Source organism: Heptranchias perlo, chromosome 34 (assembly GCF_035084215.1).
Source record: "Heptranchias perlo isolate sHepPer1 chromosome 34, sHepPer1.hap1, whole genome shotgun sequence".
Taxonomy (NCBI): Eukaryota; Metazoa; Chordata; class Chondrichthyes; order Hexanchiformes; family Hexanchidae; genus Heptranchias; species Heptranchias perlo.
In genome coordinates, this window is record NC_090358.1 from 27,197,680 (window position 1) to 27,215,199 (window position 17,520).

A 17,520-nucleotide genomic window follows, 5' to 3' on the forward strand; every position below is an offset into this window, starting at 1 on the left:
ATATTGGTTTCCAGTTTGATTAATGATTTATCAATCTGGATTGACACTCCATCAGCAATGATAGTTTTTTTTCAGCCACTGAACTGAAGTTTTAGCCTATTAGTTTGAGCTGACCACTTCACCAGAGGCTGCCATCTGATGAATTAACTTCATACTGTGCCTTTGAAAGTAGGCCAATGAAATCATGGTGCAGATCACATTAGATAGATGGTCCTTCAAAAAAAAGACACAAAAAGGGAACCATTTGAATATGGGTAAAGATGTTTAACATTAGTATGAAAAAACCTACCTCTTTGACTAAACTTTTGGTCACCTGTCCTAATATCTCCATGTGGCTCAGTGTCAAATTTTGTCTGATAACTGTCCTGTGAAGTGCCTTGGGACGTTTTTACTACGTTAAAGGTGCTATATAAATGCAAGTTGTTGCTGTTGAGATGAATCAAAAAGTTCAATAAAATACAAGCCAGTCTATTACCGTCCCTTAAAATAAAGAAAGAAACTGCAAGTGTTGGAAATACACAGCAGGTCAGTCAGCACATGGAAAGAGAAAGGCAACAGATGAAGGATACAAACAAAGAACATCGTAAGATGCCTTTTGTCTTTACAGATTGCTGATTGACCTGCTGTGTGTTGCCAGCATTTTCTGTGTGCACTGCTTTCCCCTTTATTTCCAGGCAAAATGGAACATGTCCACTCACCTCGACTTAGACTATCAGGAAACAGATCGATAGATTGCCAATGATGGGCAGCACCTCTCTACCAGATCACCTCATACAATGGGGTCCGTGGGTAGAAGAATAGGAATATAGGAACATAGGAACAGTAGTAGGCCGTTCAGCCCCTCGTGCCTGCTCCGCCATTTGATAAGATCATGGCTGATCTGTGATCTAACTCCATATACCTGCCTTTGGCCCATATCCCTCAATACCTTTGGTTGCCAAAAAGCTATCTATCTCAGATTTAAATTTAGCAATTGAGCTAGCATCAATTGCCGTTTGCGGAAGAGAGTTCCAAATTTCTACCATCCTTTGTGTGTAGAAATGTTTTCTAATCTCGCTCCTGAAAAGTCTGGCTCTAATTTTTAGACTGTGCCCCCTACTCCTAAAATCCCCAACAAGCGGAAATAATTTCCCTCTATCCACCCTATCCGGTCCCCTTAATATCTTATAAACTTCGATCAGATCACCCCTTAACCTTCGAAACTCCAGAGAATACAACCCCAATTTGTATAATCTCTCCTCGTAACTTAATCCTTGAAGTCCGGGTATCATTCTAGTAAACCTACGCTGCACTCCCTCCAAGGCCAACATGTCCTTCCGAAGGTGCGGTGCCCAGAACTGCTCACAGTACTCCAGGTGCGGTCTAACCAGGGTTTTGTATAGCTGCAGCATAACTTCTGCCCCCTTGCACTCTAGTCCTCTAGATATAAAGGCCAGCATTCCATTAGCCTTATTGATTATTTTCTGCACCTGTTCATGACACTTCAATGATCTTTGTACCTGAACCCCTAAGTCCCTTTGGGCATCCACTGTTTTTAACTTTTTACCATTTAGAAAGTACCCTGTTCTATCCTTTCTTGATCCAAAGTGGATGACCTCACATTTGTCTACATTGAATTCCATTTGCCACAGTTTTGCCCATTCACCTAATCGATCAATATCGCTTTGTAATTTTATGTTTTCATCTACACTGCTTACAATGCCACCAATCTTTGTGTCATCGGCAAACTTTGATATGAGACTTTCTATGCCTTCATCTAAGTCGTGAATAAATATTGTGAATAATTGAGGCCTCAAGAAATTCACTACCTTTCTGACTGTTGCTAGTCTGCTTTTCCCAATCTATTTGAAGGTTAAAGTCAGGAAATAAGCCAGGCGCCCGCCTCCTCCCTCATTCCTTCAATAAAATGATGTGTGACGAAAAGCATTTTTCTTGACTTGAAAAACAACACTATGCATATGCAGAAAGGATTGAAATTGCCATAGTGTCTATCTGCAACCATTGGCACCATTTATTTATAAAAAAACAATTAGGGCTGATTTTCCTCATGGCCCGCATTCGATGGGGCAGGACTTTCCCCTGGGGTCAGGCTGATTGGAGAGCCCACCTCCGAGGGGGGAGGGAAGTTGTTGCTGCCAATGCTTTGAGCTGGCAGCAGTATAGTCTGGCGGAATGTCTCTGGGCAGCAGGGGAGGAGGAAACGCAATTGATCAAACTCCCCTGGAGTCATTTCAAATTTAAATCCCCGCTACTTACCATAGCAACACTGTACACCAGGAATATGATCATTTCTAGTGTCTGGTATTGCTATGATTCCGGGCGGGAAGTTGTCCGGCAGTATATTAATGAGGCCCAATCGTGAAAAACACTATGGCCTCAATCTGCCACGGGTGTCATCATAGAATCATAGAAAGTTACGGCACAGAAGGAGGCCATTCAGCCCATCGTGTCCGTGCCGGCCAAAAAAGTGCTATCCAGCTTAATCCCACTTTCCAGCCCTGTAGGTTACAGCACTTCAGGTGCACATCCAAGTACTTTTTAAATGAGTTGAGGGTTTCTGCCTCTACCACCCTTTCAGGCAGTGAGTTCCAGACCCCCACCACCCTTTGGGTGAAAACATTTCTCCTCAGCTCCCGTCTAATCCTTCTACCAATTACTTTAAATCTATGCCCCCTGGTCACTGACCCCTCTGCTAAGGGAAATAGGTCCTCCCTATCCACTCTATCTAGTCCCATCATAATTTTATATACCTCAATTAAATCTCTCCTCAGCCTCCTCGGTTCCAAAGAAAACAACCCCAGCCTATCCAATCTTTTCTCATAGCTAAAATTCTCCAGTCCTGGCAACATCCTCGTAAATCTCCTCTGTACCCTCTCTAGTGCAATCACATCTTTCCTGCAATGTGGTGGCCAGAACTGTACACAGTATTCAAGCTGTGGCCGAACCAATGTTTTATACAGTTCTAGCATAACCTCCCTGCTCTTATAATCTATTATGCCTCAGCTAATAAAGGAAAGTATCCCTTATCTACCTTATCTACCTGTCCTGCTACCTTCAGGGATCTGTGGACATGCACTCCGAGGTCCCTTTGTTCCTTTACACCTCTCAGAATCATCCCATTTATTGTGATCTCCCTTGCCTTATTTGCTCTCCCCAAATGCATTACCTCACACTTGTCTGGATGAATTCCATTTGCCACTTTTCTGCCCACCTGACCAGTCCATTAATATCTTCCTGCAGTCTACGAATTCCTCCTTACTGTCAACCACACGGCCAATTTTTGTATCATCTGCAAACTTTTTGATCAAGCCCTCCACATTCAAGTCCAAATCATTAATATGCACCACAAAAAGCAAGGGATCTAGTACTGAGCCTTGCGGAAACCCTCTGGACACAGCCTTCCAGTCGCAAAAACAACCATTACCCTTTGCTTCCTGCCACTGAGCCAATTTTGGACCCAACTAGCTACTTTCCCTTGGAGCCCATGGGCTTTTACTTTTTTGACCAGTCTGCCATGTGGGACCTTATCAAACGTCTTGCTAAAATCCATGTACAGTAGATCAAATGCATTGCCCTCATCGACCCTCCTTTTTACCTCCTCAAAAAATTCAATCAAGTTAGCCAGGCACGACCTTCCCTTAACAATCCATGCTGACTGTCCTTGATTAACCCGTGCCTTTCTAAATGACAATTAATGCTGTCCCTCAGAATTGATTTCAATAATTTGCCCACTACTGAGGTTAGACTGACTGGCCTATATAATTACTCGGTCTATCTCTTTCTCCCTTTATAAACAACGGTACAACGTTAGCAGTCCTCTAATCCTCCGGCATCACGCCTGTAGAGAGGGAGGATCGGAAAATGATGGTCAGAGCCTCTGCTATTTCCTCCCTCGCTTCTTTTAACAGCCTGGGATACATTTCATCTGGGCCTGGCGATTTATCTACTTTCAAAGATGCTAATCCCCTTAATACTTCCTCTCTCACTATATTTATCCCATCCAATATTTCACACTCCTTCTCCTTCTTAACTACAATGTCTGCATCGCCCCCCTCTTTTGTGAAGACAGATGCACAGTATTCATTAAGAACCATCTTCTGCCACCACACATAGGTTACCTTTTTGGTCTCTAATAGGCCCTACTCTTTCCTTAGTTATCCTCTTGCTCTTTATGAATTTATAAAACATTTTTGGGTTTTCCTTGATTTTACTTGCCAGTATTTTCATGCATTCTCTTTGCTTTCATAATTTCCTTTTTAGTTTCACCCCTGCACTTTTTATACTCCTCTAGGCTTTCTGCAGTATTGAGCTCTCAGTATCTGACATAAGCTTTCTTTTTTTGCCTTATCTTATCCTGTATGTTCCTTGTCATCCACGGGGCTCTTGATTTGGGAGTCCCACCCTTTTTCTTGTTTGTTCTGAAGTCCCACTATCTCCCCCTTGAATGCCTCCCACTGCTCTGACACTGATTTATCTTCAAGTAGCTGTTTCCTGTCCACTTTTGATAAATGACTTCTTAGCTTAGTAAAATTGGCCTTTCCCCAATTTAGAACTTTTACTCCTGTTCTGCCTTTGTCCTTTCCCATAGCTATACTAAATCTAACTGAATTATGATCACTATCACCAAAATGCTCTCCCACTGATACCCCTTCCACTTGCCCAGCTTCATTCCCTAAAACAAAATCCAGAACTGCCCTCCCTCTTGTTGGGCTTGCCACGTACTGACTAAAAAGGTTCTCTTAGATTCAGAGAATCATAGAAAGGTTCAGCACGGAAGGAGGCCATACGGGCCATCGAGTCCATGCTGGCTCTTTGCAAGAGCAATCCAGCTCGTCCCACTCCCTCGCCCTTTCCCCGTAGCCCTGTAAATTTTTTCCTTTCAAGTACTTACCCAATTCCCTTTTGAAGGCCGTGATTGAATCTGCCTCCATCACCCCCTCAGGCAGTGCGTTCCAGATCCTAACCACTCGCTGTGTAAAAAGTTTTTCCTCATGTCCCCTTTGGGTTCTTTTGCCAATCACTTTAAATCTATGTCCTGTGGTTCTTGACCCTTCTGCCAATGGGAACAGTTTCTCTCTATCTACACTGTCTGGACCTTTCTTGATTTTGAATATCTCTATCAAATCTCCTTGCAACCGTCTCTGTTCCAAGGAGAACAACCCCAGTTTCTCCAGTCTATCCACATAACTAAAGTCCCTCATCCCTGGAATCATTCTGGTAAATCTCTTCTGCACCCTCTCTAAGGCCTTCACATCTTTCCTGAAGTGCGGTGCCCAGAACTGGACACAATACTCCAGTTGTGGTCGAATCAGTATTTTATAAAGGTTCATCATGACTTCCATACTTTTGTACTCTATACCTCTATTTATAAAGCCCAGGATCCTGTATGCTTTTTTAACCACTTTCTCAACCTGCCCTGCCACCTTCAACAATTTGTGCACATATACCTCCAGATCACTCTGTTCCTGCACCCCTTTTCGAGTTGTGCCCTCTAGTTTATATTGCCTCTCCTCGTTCTATGCGTTAAATTTCATCCGCCACGTGTCCGCCATGCCACCAGCCTGTCTATATCCTCTTGAAGTCTATCACTATCCTCCTCACTTTTACTACTCTTCCAAGTTTTGTTTCATCTGCAAATTTTGAAATTGTGCCCTGTACACCCAAGTCCACATCATTAATATATATCAAGAAAAGCAGTGGTCCCAGCACTGACCCCTGGGGAACACCACTGTACACCTCCCTCCAGTCCGAAAAACAATCGTTCACCACTACTCTCTGTTCCCTGTCCCTTAGCCAATTCTGTATCCATGTTGCTACTGCCCCCTTTATTCCATGGGCTGCAATCTTGATGATAAGCCTACCATGCGGCACTTTATCAAATGCCTTTTGAAAATCCATATACACCACATCAACTACACTGCCCTTATCTACCCTCTCTGTTGCCTCATCAAAAAACTCTATCAGATTAGTTAAACACTATTTGCCTTTAACAAATCTGTGCTGGCTTTCCCTAATCAACCTACCCTCGTCCAAGTGACTATTAATTCTGTCCCGGATTATCGTTTCTAAAAGTCTCACCACCACTGAGGTTAAACAGACTGGCCTATTGTTGCTGGGTTTATCCTTACACCCTTTTTTGAACAAGGGTGTAACATTTGCAATTCTCCAGTCCTCTGGCACCACCCCCGTATCTACAGATGTTTGGAAGATTATGGCCAGTACCTCCGCAATTTCCACCCTTGACTTCCATCCGCATCCCATCCGGACCGGGTGGCTTATCTACTTTAAGTACAGCTAGCCTTTCAAGTACCTCTTCTTTATCAATTTTTAGCCCATCCAGTATCTCAACTATATCTTCCTATACTGAGACTGTGGCAGCATCTTCTTCCTTGGTAAAGACAGATGCAAAGTACTCATTTAGTACCTCGACCATCCCCTCAGCCTCCATGAGTAGATCTCTTTATGGTCCCTAATCGGCCCCACCCCTTCTCTTACTACCCGTTTACTGTTTACATGCCTGTAGAAGACTTTTAGATTCCCTTTTATGTTGGCCGTCAGTCTATTCTCATACTCTCTCTTTGCCCCTCCTATTTCCTTTTTCCCTTCCCCTCTGAACTTTCTATATTCTGCCTGGTTCTCACTTGTGTTATCAACCTGACATCTGTCAAACGTCCCTTTTTTCCGTTTCATCTTACTCACTATCTCTTTTGTTATCCAGGGAGCTCTGGCTTTAGTTGCCCTACCTTTCTCCCTCGTGGGAATGTGCCTAGACTGTACCTGAACCATCTCCTCCTTAAAGGCCGCCCACTGTTCAATTACAGTTTTGCCTGCCAATCTTTGATTCCAATTTACCCGGGCCAGATCTGTTCTTATCCCACTGAAATTGGTCCTCCTCCAATTGAGTATTTTTACTTTAGAGTGGTCCTTGTCCTTATCCAAAGCTGTTCTAAACCTTATGATACTATGATCGCTGCTCCCTAAATGCTCTCCCACTGACACTTGCTCCAATTGGCCCACCTCATTCCCTAGAACCAAATCTAGCAATGCCTCCTTCCTCATTGGGCCGGCATTGTACTGGTTAAGAAAGTTATTCTGGACATGTTTCAAAAATTCCTCCCCCTCTTTGCCTCTTATATTATTATTGTTATCCCAGTCTATATTAGGACAGTTGAAGTCCCCAGCTTTCACCATTTAATCTGCTTTTGCACCTCTCTGTAATTTCCCTGCAAATTTGCTCCTTTATATCCTTCCCACTAGTTGGTGGCCTATAAAATGCTCCCAGTAGTGTAATGGAACTTCTTTTATTTCTTAACTCTAACCAAATAGATTGAATGTAATTTAAGAATTCTGCTCCCTCTATACCTTTTGCACTCCCCAGTTATTATTAGGCTAGATGAAATCCCCTTCCAATACTGCCCTATTGTTTTTGCACTTCTCAAAAATTCGCCTACATATTTGCTCTTCTAGCTCCCTCTGACTGTTTGGGGGTTTATAATACACTCCCTTTTTTGTGCTTTAGCTCAATCCATGTGGCCTCATTTGATGATCCTTCTAACATATCATCCCTCCTCACAGCCGTAATTGTTTCCTTAACCAAGTGGGTGAGTAGGAATCTAACCTGAACTCCACTGGCAGTTATAATCCCTTCATATATATAGAATGTTTTTTAATTAAAGAGAGTGTGTGTGTGTGTGTGTGTGTGTACACAAGACAGAAAAAATGATTAGATTATACCAATTACAATTCTTCTGTAACTTTTGTTTTGTGATATACAAATTTCAGAAAGTATATTTAATTGAGAAAGAAATAATGTCTTTCCTCAACTTAATTTGAGTTCATTAATCAAAGAAAAACACACTCAAATTGAATTCTGAAGGAAACATGTAGCCTTTGTAATCTATGAACAATTAGAAAATATAAACATTCTAATTAGTGATATCTCTGAGATAGTGGAGGTAATTTTGACGAGACGATAGTGTAAATCGTGCAATATTAGTTCCACCGCCTGTTAAAACCTCTCCCAATTTTCATTTCCATTGTAGTCAATGGGAACGAAAATCAGTAGAGGCATTTAACAGATGGTGGAGCAGATATATCATGTATTTTACTCTATCGTCTTGTCAAAATTACCCCCAGTGTATGTGAGAGAGTTAGAAGGAGGGATACAGAGACAGAGGCAGAGGTAGGGGCTTTCACTGGGAACCAGGAGTGGAAACAGGGATTCAGCTAAAGTTCTGAGAAGCCTGCAGCTCTGCTCTTGGCCACTGGGGCATTCCATCTGCGGTTGGACACAGCAGCCAGAAGGCTCTGAGACTCAAAGATGAGGAAATAACATTACCTGAAGCTTCCTTCCATCAGGTTGCCAACAGGTCCCCCTCAAACCCCTTGGGTTGAGGAAAATCCTGGCACAGGTTCCACCACCAGCTTTTTTGAGCACCCTTCAGAGTGGGTGAGTATTAAATTATGTTTTAAATTTTCTAAAGCTTCATAGGAATAGGAGTAGGCCATTCAGCCCCTCGAGCCTGCTGCACCATTCAATCAGTTCATAGCTATCCCAGAGTCAAGTCAACACTAATGGGCCAGTTTCTTTCTTTTTAGTTTTACTCGGCATGGATGTTTTCGGGTGGTGTGTACTGGGCCTATTTATGGATTGTGTGAGTAATATTGTCAAAAGACAGACCATTATTCCTTACAGTAAGTCAATTAGGAGAGTGGTCCCTCTTGGGATAACCAACATAATCTGTCTTGAACCCAGAGCAAAATGAAATCCGAAACTCCATGACTGAATGACCCAGTGTTTAGTGAAGGCTACAGCAATCTCAAACTGATATCAGAGCCTTTGTGGTAGATTTTGACTTTGTGCAATAGTGTAAGATGGGCGATAGTGAATCGGCAGGCCGTTTCACATCTCTCTCCATTGAAATCAAAGGAAATAAAAATGGTGAGAGATGTGAAACGGGCGTCCGACACATTACCACCCGTTTTACACTGTCGCACAAAGTCAAGATCCGCCCCCTTTGTCTACTTTCCTGCTCAATTAAATCCCAGAGTTGAGATGCTCTCCTTTTTTACTATACTTTATACCCTTTAGATGAAACTAAAGGGCCACATCGGGAAAATTAAAAATAGCTGGCACCCGTTCATCGTTTGTTTGGGCAGGTAAACTTGTTGTCTGAAGATCACTGCCACAGATATTAACACTGGGCCATATTCAGGGAGCACAGACAGACCTACTGTGGAGAGTCACCAGAGTGAGACCTCCCCACATCATTGGTCGAAAGTTAATCTCCCCTTGTCACTGGTCAAAAGATAAGATGGGAATTGAAAGTTTATCATGTTAGCTGGGATGTTAGGTTACTTCACTCATAGCATGTCCCCAAAGGCTACAATCTCATGGGTTGTAGGTGGACAACATAGAACATGATTTGAATCCTCATTCATTATATTCGCAAAAACACAATATCCTGGATTCATAGGCTGGGTTGAGTTAATTGAGTTAATGAAAATATTTAATAATAATTAATAGAATAGCCGTAAAACAATTGTCTTCTTCAATACCTACTTGGTCAATAGAAATTGCATTGGAAACATAACAAGATTCCTCTGTTACTAAACCTTTGAATATGAGGAATCTCATCCAACTGCAGCCCTAATCTGACAGCCGCACTGGGCTGAAAATGAATCTAAATAATAGTGCCAGAAAAATATCAGTTTGTGAAATGAAACAAATTACTCCATGAAACTCTGGAGAATAACTCACAGAAAGTTGAACATTTAAGTGATTATCTATTAGATTCATTCTTCACCTTGGTAATTATCCAATCATTTATTGGCTTTGCCAAAATATCAAAAAACATGTGCTTTCCTTGCTCTAAAAACTAATGAGTGAAGACACGCAGCACATCCCATTTAGTTCTCTGAATTTATATTGAAAACAGTGAAAAGGTTTACAAGATGTTATAGAGTGAAAATATTTACAGCTGTACTTTTTTCCAAGGTACCAATGAATCTGTGTCTCTGTGATCCATCAGTTTTACCTCTCTTGATCAATTATTTTTCCTTGTAAATAAAGTTCCTGTTGTGTAGATATGCGCAATTAGCCTATCCGTGTGGCTCACTGAAACTGGAAAACAGTATAGTATATCAGATAGGGTTGCCAACCCTCCAAGATTGTCCTGGAGTCACCAAGAATTAAAGATTAATCTCATGGGGGCAACCCGGGAGAAAAATCATAGGGGCGTTAAATAAACTCTGTTTCTTTCATTTATCAGTTATAAAAATATTGGAGATGGAAAAAGAGGTTGTTTGACATGGTGGGTGCTAGGAGGCAGGAGGTCATGTGATGAAACCTCCAGGAGTACATCCAACCAGAGTTGGCAACCCTAAAGGATAATACACATTTACAAATTCTGCAGGGTGCCCACTATCAACATTATGACATCTACCCAGCTGACATCCAGCCTTCATATTATTGCATTCTACCCTTTCCCAGTGTGGGTATTCGTTCTGTAAGGGAAGGGACAATGCGATGTCCACCTTGGTCAAAGCTGTAAGAAAGTGTAAACAATTTTACAACACCAAGTTATAGTCCAGCAATTTTATTTTAAATTCACAAGCTTTCGGAGGCTTCCTCCTTCCTCAGGTAAATGTTCAGGAGCTCCTCGAAGCCTACGCATTTATACATATAGAACAATACATGGTGTTTACAGAATGCCCCTGCAACTGCCCGTTGCCAAGGCAATCACCGTGTTCAGACAGAGAGGTGTCACCTGCAGAACCCCCGAATACACATTCAACAAAAAAACAAACAGGAAAAAAAACAGAGAGAGGCAGAAACATCCGGAAGGCAGAGAAAGCCAGCAAATGACCCATTATATTAAAAACAGATAACATTTGTTCGCTGGTGGGGTAACGTGTAGCGTGACATGAACCCAAGATCCCGGTTGAGGCCGTCCTCATGGGTGCGGAACTTGGCTATCAATTTCTGCTCGACGATTTTGCGTTGTCGTGTGTCTGCAGGTGACACCTCTCTGTCTGAACACGGTGATTGCCTTGGCAACGGGCAGTTGCAGGGGCATTCTGTAAACACCATGTATTGTTCTATATGTATAAATGCGTAGGCTTCGAGGAGCTCCTGAACATTTACCTGAGGAAGGAGGAAGCCTCCGAAAGCTTGTGAATTTAAAATAAAATTGCTGGACTATAACTTGGTGTTGTAAAATTGTTTACAATTGTCAACCCCAGTCCATCACCGGCATCTCCACATCGTAAGAAAGTGTGGCAGACCGTCCCAGTGAAATGTGAATTGTCTCACGCAGGGTACTTGTAGACTCTAATGGAGCAGAGGGGTAAAGAGAAGAAATGGAGGTGGGTCCCCGAATGGCAGAAGAAGTGAAGAAATCGGTCCCTCTGATCTCATCTTAGCGACCCCCCCCCTCCAACTCCCTGGACTGACTTATTTCAACCAGATGTGGTCACCAAATATTGTTCAACCATAGGATAAGTCCCGAATGTATGGAATAGTGTCCCATCTCCAGGGGTCGTTAAATACTTGTGAGTTCTGTTGAGGTAGGGGAGAGAATGTAGTGAGATTGACGCAGTGCCTCCGGTTATGACTCCTTCAACCTCCACAGATGGCACCTCGGGAAGAGCAGAAACTTGGTGCACTACTAAACCCTGAGCTCAGCTTTCATCCCCAAATCTGCACATTATCAAGATCACCTTCACCCCTAGTTCTCTCGTAGGAACAGAAGCAGGCCATTCGAGCCTGTTCCAGCATTCTATTAGATTATGGCTGATCTGTTTCTTAACTTCATAGGAACATAGGAACAGGAGTAGGCCATTCAGCCCCTCGTGCCTGCTCCGCCATTTGATAAGATCATGGCTGATCTGTGACCTAACTCCATATACCTGCCTTTGGCCCATATCCCTTAATACCTTTGGTTGCCAAAAAGCTATCTATCTCAGATTTAAATTTAGCAATTGAGCTAGTATCAATTGCCGTTTGCGGAAGATAGTTCCAAACTTCTACCACCCTTTGTGTGTAGAAATGTTTTCTAATCTCGCTCCTGAAAGGTCTGGCTCTAATTTTTAGACTGTGCCCCCTACTCCTAAAATCCCCAACCAGCGGAAATAGTTTCTCTCTATGCACCCTATCTGTTCCCCTTAATATCTTATAAACTTCGATCAGATCACCCCTTAACCTTCGAAACTCGAGAGAATACAACCCCAATTTGTGTAATCTCTCCTCGTAACTTAACCCTCGAAGTCCGGGTATCATTCTAGTAAACCTACGCTGCACTCCCTCCAAGGCCAATATGTCCTTCTGAAGGTGCGGTGCCCAGAACTGCTCACAGTACTCCGGGTGCGGTCTAACCAGGGTTTTGTATAGCTGCAGCATAACTTCTGCCCCCTTGAACTCTAGTCCTCTAGATATAAAGGCCAGCATTCCATTAGCCTTCTTGATTATTTTCTGCACCTGTTCATGACACTTCAATGATCTATGTACCTGAACCCCTAAGTCCCTTTGGACATCCACTGTTTTTAACTTTTTACCATTTAGAAAGTACCCTGTTCTATCCTTTTTTGATCCAAAGTGGATGACCTCACATTTGTCTACATTGAATTCCATTTGCCGCAGTTTTGTCCATTCACCTAATCTATCAATATCGCTTTGTAATTTTATGTTTTCATTTACACTGCTTACAATGCCACCAATCTTCGTGTCATCGGCAAACTTAGATATGAGACTTTCTATGCCTTCATCTAAGTCGTTAATAAATATTGTGAATAATTGAGGCCCCAAGACAGATCCCTGCGGGACTCCACTAGTCACATCCTGCCAATGTGAGTACCTTCCCATTATCCCTACTCTCTGTCGCCTTTCGCTCAGCCAACCTCTTAACCAAGTCCGTACTTTTCCCTCGATTCCATGGGCTTCTATCTTAGCTAACAGTCTCTTATGTGGTTAGACCCCATCTAGAATACTGCATTCAGTTCTGGGCACTGCACCTCAGGAAGGATATATATTAGCCTCAGAGGGTGTGCAGAATGATATCTGGGCTAGAAGGGTTAAGTTATAAGGACAGGTTGCATAGACTAGGCTTGTTTTCCTTTGAGTTGAGAAGATTAAGGGGTGATCTAACTGAGGTGTTTAAGATGATTAAAGGATTTGATAGGGTAGAGAGAGAGAAACTATTTCCTCTGGTGGGAGAGTCCAGATCAAGGGGACATAACCTTAAAATTAGATCTAGGCCGTTCAGGGTGATGTCAGAAAGCACTTCTTCACACAAAAGGTAGTGGAAATCTGGAACTCTCTCCTAAGGGGACAATTTCTGAATCGAGAGAGTTTTGGAAGATCATGACTGGAGCATCAACAATTTCCTCACCTGCTTCTTTTAATACCCTGAGGGGGAAACCATCAGGTCCTGGAGATTTTTCTATCTTTAATCTCATTAGTTTCTTCATCACCATCTTGTTTACTTATATTGAACCTATTTAGTTCCTCCCCTTGATTTATTTTTACTTTTCCTTGTATCTCTGGAATTTTATCCTCATCCTCTACTACGTAGACCAATACAAGGTAACTATTTAGTAAGTCTGCCATTTCCTGACTCAGAGGCAGGAATACTACCACTGAGCCAAAGGCTCGGTCCAGCCCACGGAGTTAAACAATGAAACATCTTCCTGCCCTAGAAGAGTGCTAGAGAATTGTTGTTATTGAGTTGGGCTGACCCGCCCTCGGACAGTTGCTGGTTACCCTGTATGGCCAGGCCAGTGGTCACTCATCGCCTCGCCACAAGGTCATTGCTGAAATCTGTCTGCCTCGTACCTTCCAATTGATGGCCATCCATTGAGTTTGGAGAAAATAAGCTAATATAACAATGCCAGCGTGCCAGGGACGATAGATTGTTTGGTGCCCTAGTGTAGAGAGTGGCAGCATTCCTCCTCCACTATGACCCACTAGCCGGCTGGAGGTCCATTGATGCACTCACACCTGGAGCTGTGCAGTTTAGCGGTGGAAAAAGCAAAGGGCAAACATATACCACCTCTCCCCACCCCCCCCCTCCTCATTCTAGCACAACTGGAGGACTTTGAGGCTTACTTGTCGTTCATAGAAATTGGGTATTTCCAATCCAGCTGTTTGAAGGTGCACATTGGATGTGGAATGGGAGCACCCGACAGATGACAGTAATTGAGGGAATATGTTCATTTTAAGCACATTCTCGAGGTCACAGATTGATGACAGTGTGCTAGTCCCTCACAGATTGCACGTATGTTGGAGAGGGGGCAAATTTGGCCACCTGCAGGGAGCTCAGATCTGAATTCCGAGATACTGGAAATAATTACTGATCCACTGTGTGTGGAGATGCCGGTGATCGACTGGGGTTGACAATTGTAAACAATTTTACAACACCAAGTTATAGTCCAGCAATTTTATTTTAAATTCACAAGCTTTCGGAGGCTACCTCCTTCCTCAGGTGAACGATGTGGAAAAAAGAGTCACGGAGCACCAGGGAATAAGAGGCCCTTGTGCCATGGTCTCCATTTTGGCCCAAAATGGCTTTGTATTCTGACAGAAGCCTATATTCCTGGATGCACACTAGCATACAAAAATGGCCCATGGAATAATCTGTGTGCAGCGATGTTTTGTGATTGACCTCAGCTACAGTGAATTTATGTATATCTGAACACAACATAGGACTGCAGCAAGACACAACTTAAAACAACGTGACTCAGGCCTGGTACTATCCAGTTATGTTACATACAAAAAGAAAGGTGAGAAAGGCCCATCATCCCCATCAATGATCACACTTTCCATGGACAATGAAACCTCATGCACTCCGCTCCCCAAGTTAACTCCAGCAGCTCAATACCACATAACTATCCCCAGGTGTCTGTCTGCAAATTACGCAAATATTGTCACAGTAGACATGGACAAGTTTAGTGACACTTCCATTCAAATGTGTGGCCAGGATTTCAGAGCAGCATTTTAAGAGGGATGTTGATCTGTAGAATCATAGAATCTTACAGCAAAGAAGAAGGCCATTCAGTCCATCGTGCCTGTGCCAGCTCTTTGAAAGAGCTATCCAATTAGTCCCACTACCCCACTGTTGCCCCAGAGCCCTGCAATTTTTTCCTTTTCAAGTATTTATCCAATTCCCATTTGAAAGTTACTATCGAATCTGCTTCAATCACCCTTTCAGGTCGGACACTCCAGATCATAACAACTTGCTCTGTAAAAGCATTTCTCCTCATCTCCACTCTTTTGTCAATTATTTTAAGCCTGTGTCCTCTGATTACCGACTCTCCTGCCAGTGGAAACCATTTCTCCCTATCTACTCTATCAAAATTCCTCATAATTTTGAACACCTCCATTAAATCTCTCCTTAACCTGCTTTGCTCTAAGGAGAACAACCCCAGCTTCTCCAGTCTCTCCACATAACTGAAGTCCCTCATCCCTGGTACCATTCTAATAAATCTCTCCTGCACCCTCTCCAAGGCCTTGACATCCTTCCTAAAGTGTGGTGCCTGGAACTGGATACAATACTCCAGCTGAGATCCAACCAGTGATTTATAAAGGTTCTTGACCTGCAATTCGAGGAGTCTTTGCACTATTTCACTATTAAGTAAACTGCTGCAGCATCCGTGTGTCTGGGGTGGATCTCAAAGTAAATAAAAATAAAGCAAAAGACTAGCATTTAGTTCTGACAAAGTCGCATTGGTGTCCTATTAATTGCATAGGACGAGACCAAAACACCAGCCTGGTTTGAGACCATGACTGGGACAAGTGATTTTCTACACTTACTACATTAGTGCCCGTGTATCGTACCTTGCATGATAATGCCAGCGGATTCAAGCAACTTGGTGCAACAAGTCCCTTGCACTAACCACAGGAATCACCATCTTCTGAATGCCCTCTCACGTAAGCAATCCCACGGCACTATTTCAGAGAAGAGCAAGAGAGTTCTCCTGGTGTCCTGGCCAAAATTTATCCCTCAACCAACACCTAAAAACAGACGTTCGGGTCATTTCTTTCATTGCTGTTTGTGGGATCTTGCTGTGCGCAAATTGGCTGCTGCCTTTGCTACATTACAACAGTGACAACACTACAAAAGTATTCAATTGATTGTAAAGTGCTTTGGGATGTCCTGAGGTCGTGAAAGGCGCTGTGTAAATTTATTTTTCTTTTTGATGTGGCCTACGCTTGTTGAGAGAAAAGTTCAGATCTCTTCGAGCCTGCCCTAGAACCTCCTTAGTATCTGGTCTACTGTGCTTTAGGCTGACAATCCTCCCCTCAAGGGTTTACTGGGAGACAAGGGCCTCCCTTCTTTTTGGAGGTGAGTGGTATAACGGGGGGGGGTGGGGGAGGGGGGTGAATTTCCAAGAGGTCCCTCCTAACTGTCCACTGTAACTTCAGCAGAAGAGCTGCGGAAACCATAGAAAAATAGCGTAAGTGTGAAGGGTGAGGCAAGTCCAAACATTTGCTGGTGACCTGACCCGGTGACAGGCAAGTCCAGGTGTCTGTAGACAGAATGGCAGAAAAAACCTACTTTAAAAAGCATTTCTCAGCTGCAGAAATCTGCATTCAAAATCTCCGGACTCTTCAGGAACTCCTCACTTCCGTCTGTCTCAGCTGATTCTGGCAACTGCTGTACCTCAGGAATTACCCAGCGTGCAATAGGAGTGCAAGCCCAGGAAACTCTCGGCGAATGGCCCTCACTCTGACATATGCAAATGAGGCCAGTGGGGACTCGACGGGAAGGGCACAGGATGGCTCAAAAAACGTGGGGAAAGTTGAGGGAAGCATGTTGAAGACACGCAAGTGGAATAAACAATGACTTCCACCCGAATTTCCTCCCAAAAAAAAAATCCTACAGGCTGTTGATGTGCTGAAAATGGTGAGGAAATTCACTCCCAGCGTTTTTCGTGGTGTTAGTTGAGGGAGGAATATTGGTGGGGAGATTGGAAGAATTCCAACTCTTCTTTGAATAGTGTCATTACAGATAGATGGGGCTTTGGTTTAATATCTCATCTGAAAGACGACACCTCGGACAGTGCAGTGCTCCCTTCTTTCTTTTCACCAAAACCATGGACTGTTGATTTGAAGAAGTGTCTCACTGGGAGGGTGGCCGATTGTCACTCAGAAACACGTCTCATGTGAGCTCTCTGGGGCATTCTATACTTGTAAGAAATCAGCAGCAATTAATCGCTCACGCTGCTGTGAGCTCGGTGTAAGAACGAGATTCTCAGATCGAGGCGCACAGTCAGCAAATAAAAACTGCTCTTGGAAGGATTATAAACTTTAACGCAAGTAGTCTTCAATTAGAAAAAGTCAAACAAATAGCAGTTTAATGTTTTATTGTCCTGTCTGAAGTATATTACAGAGTTTACACAGGGTGGGATGCATTTTACATTAAATACTGTATTAACTAAGATACATTTTAGCAGTATGTAATTAATTGTTTGACTTAAACATATTATTAATACTTTAAGACTCATGTAAGCACCTACAGAGCC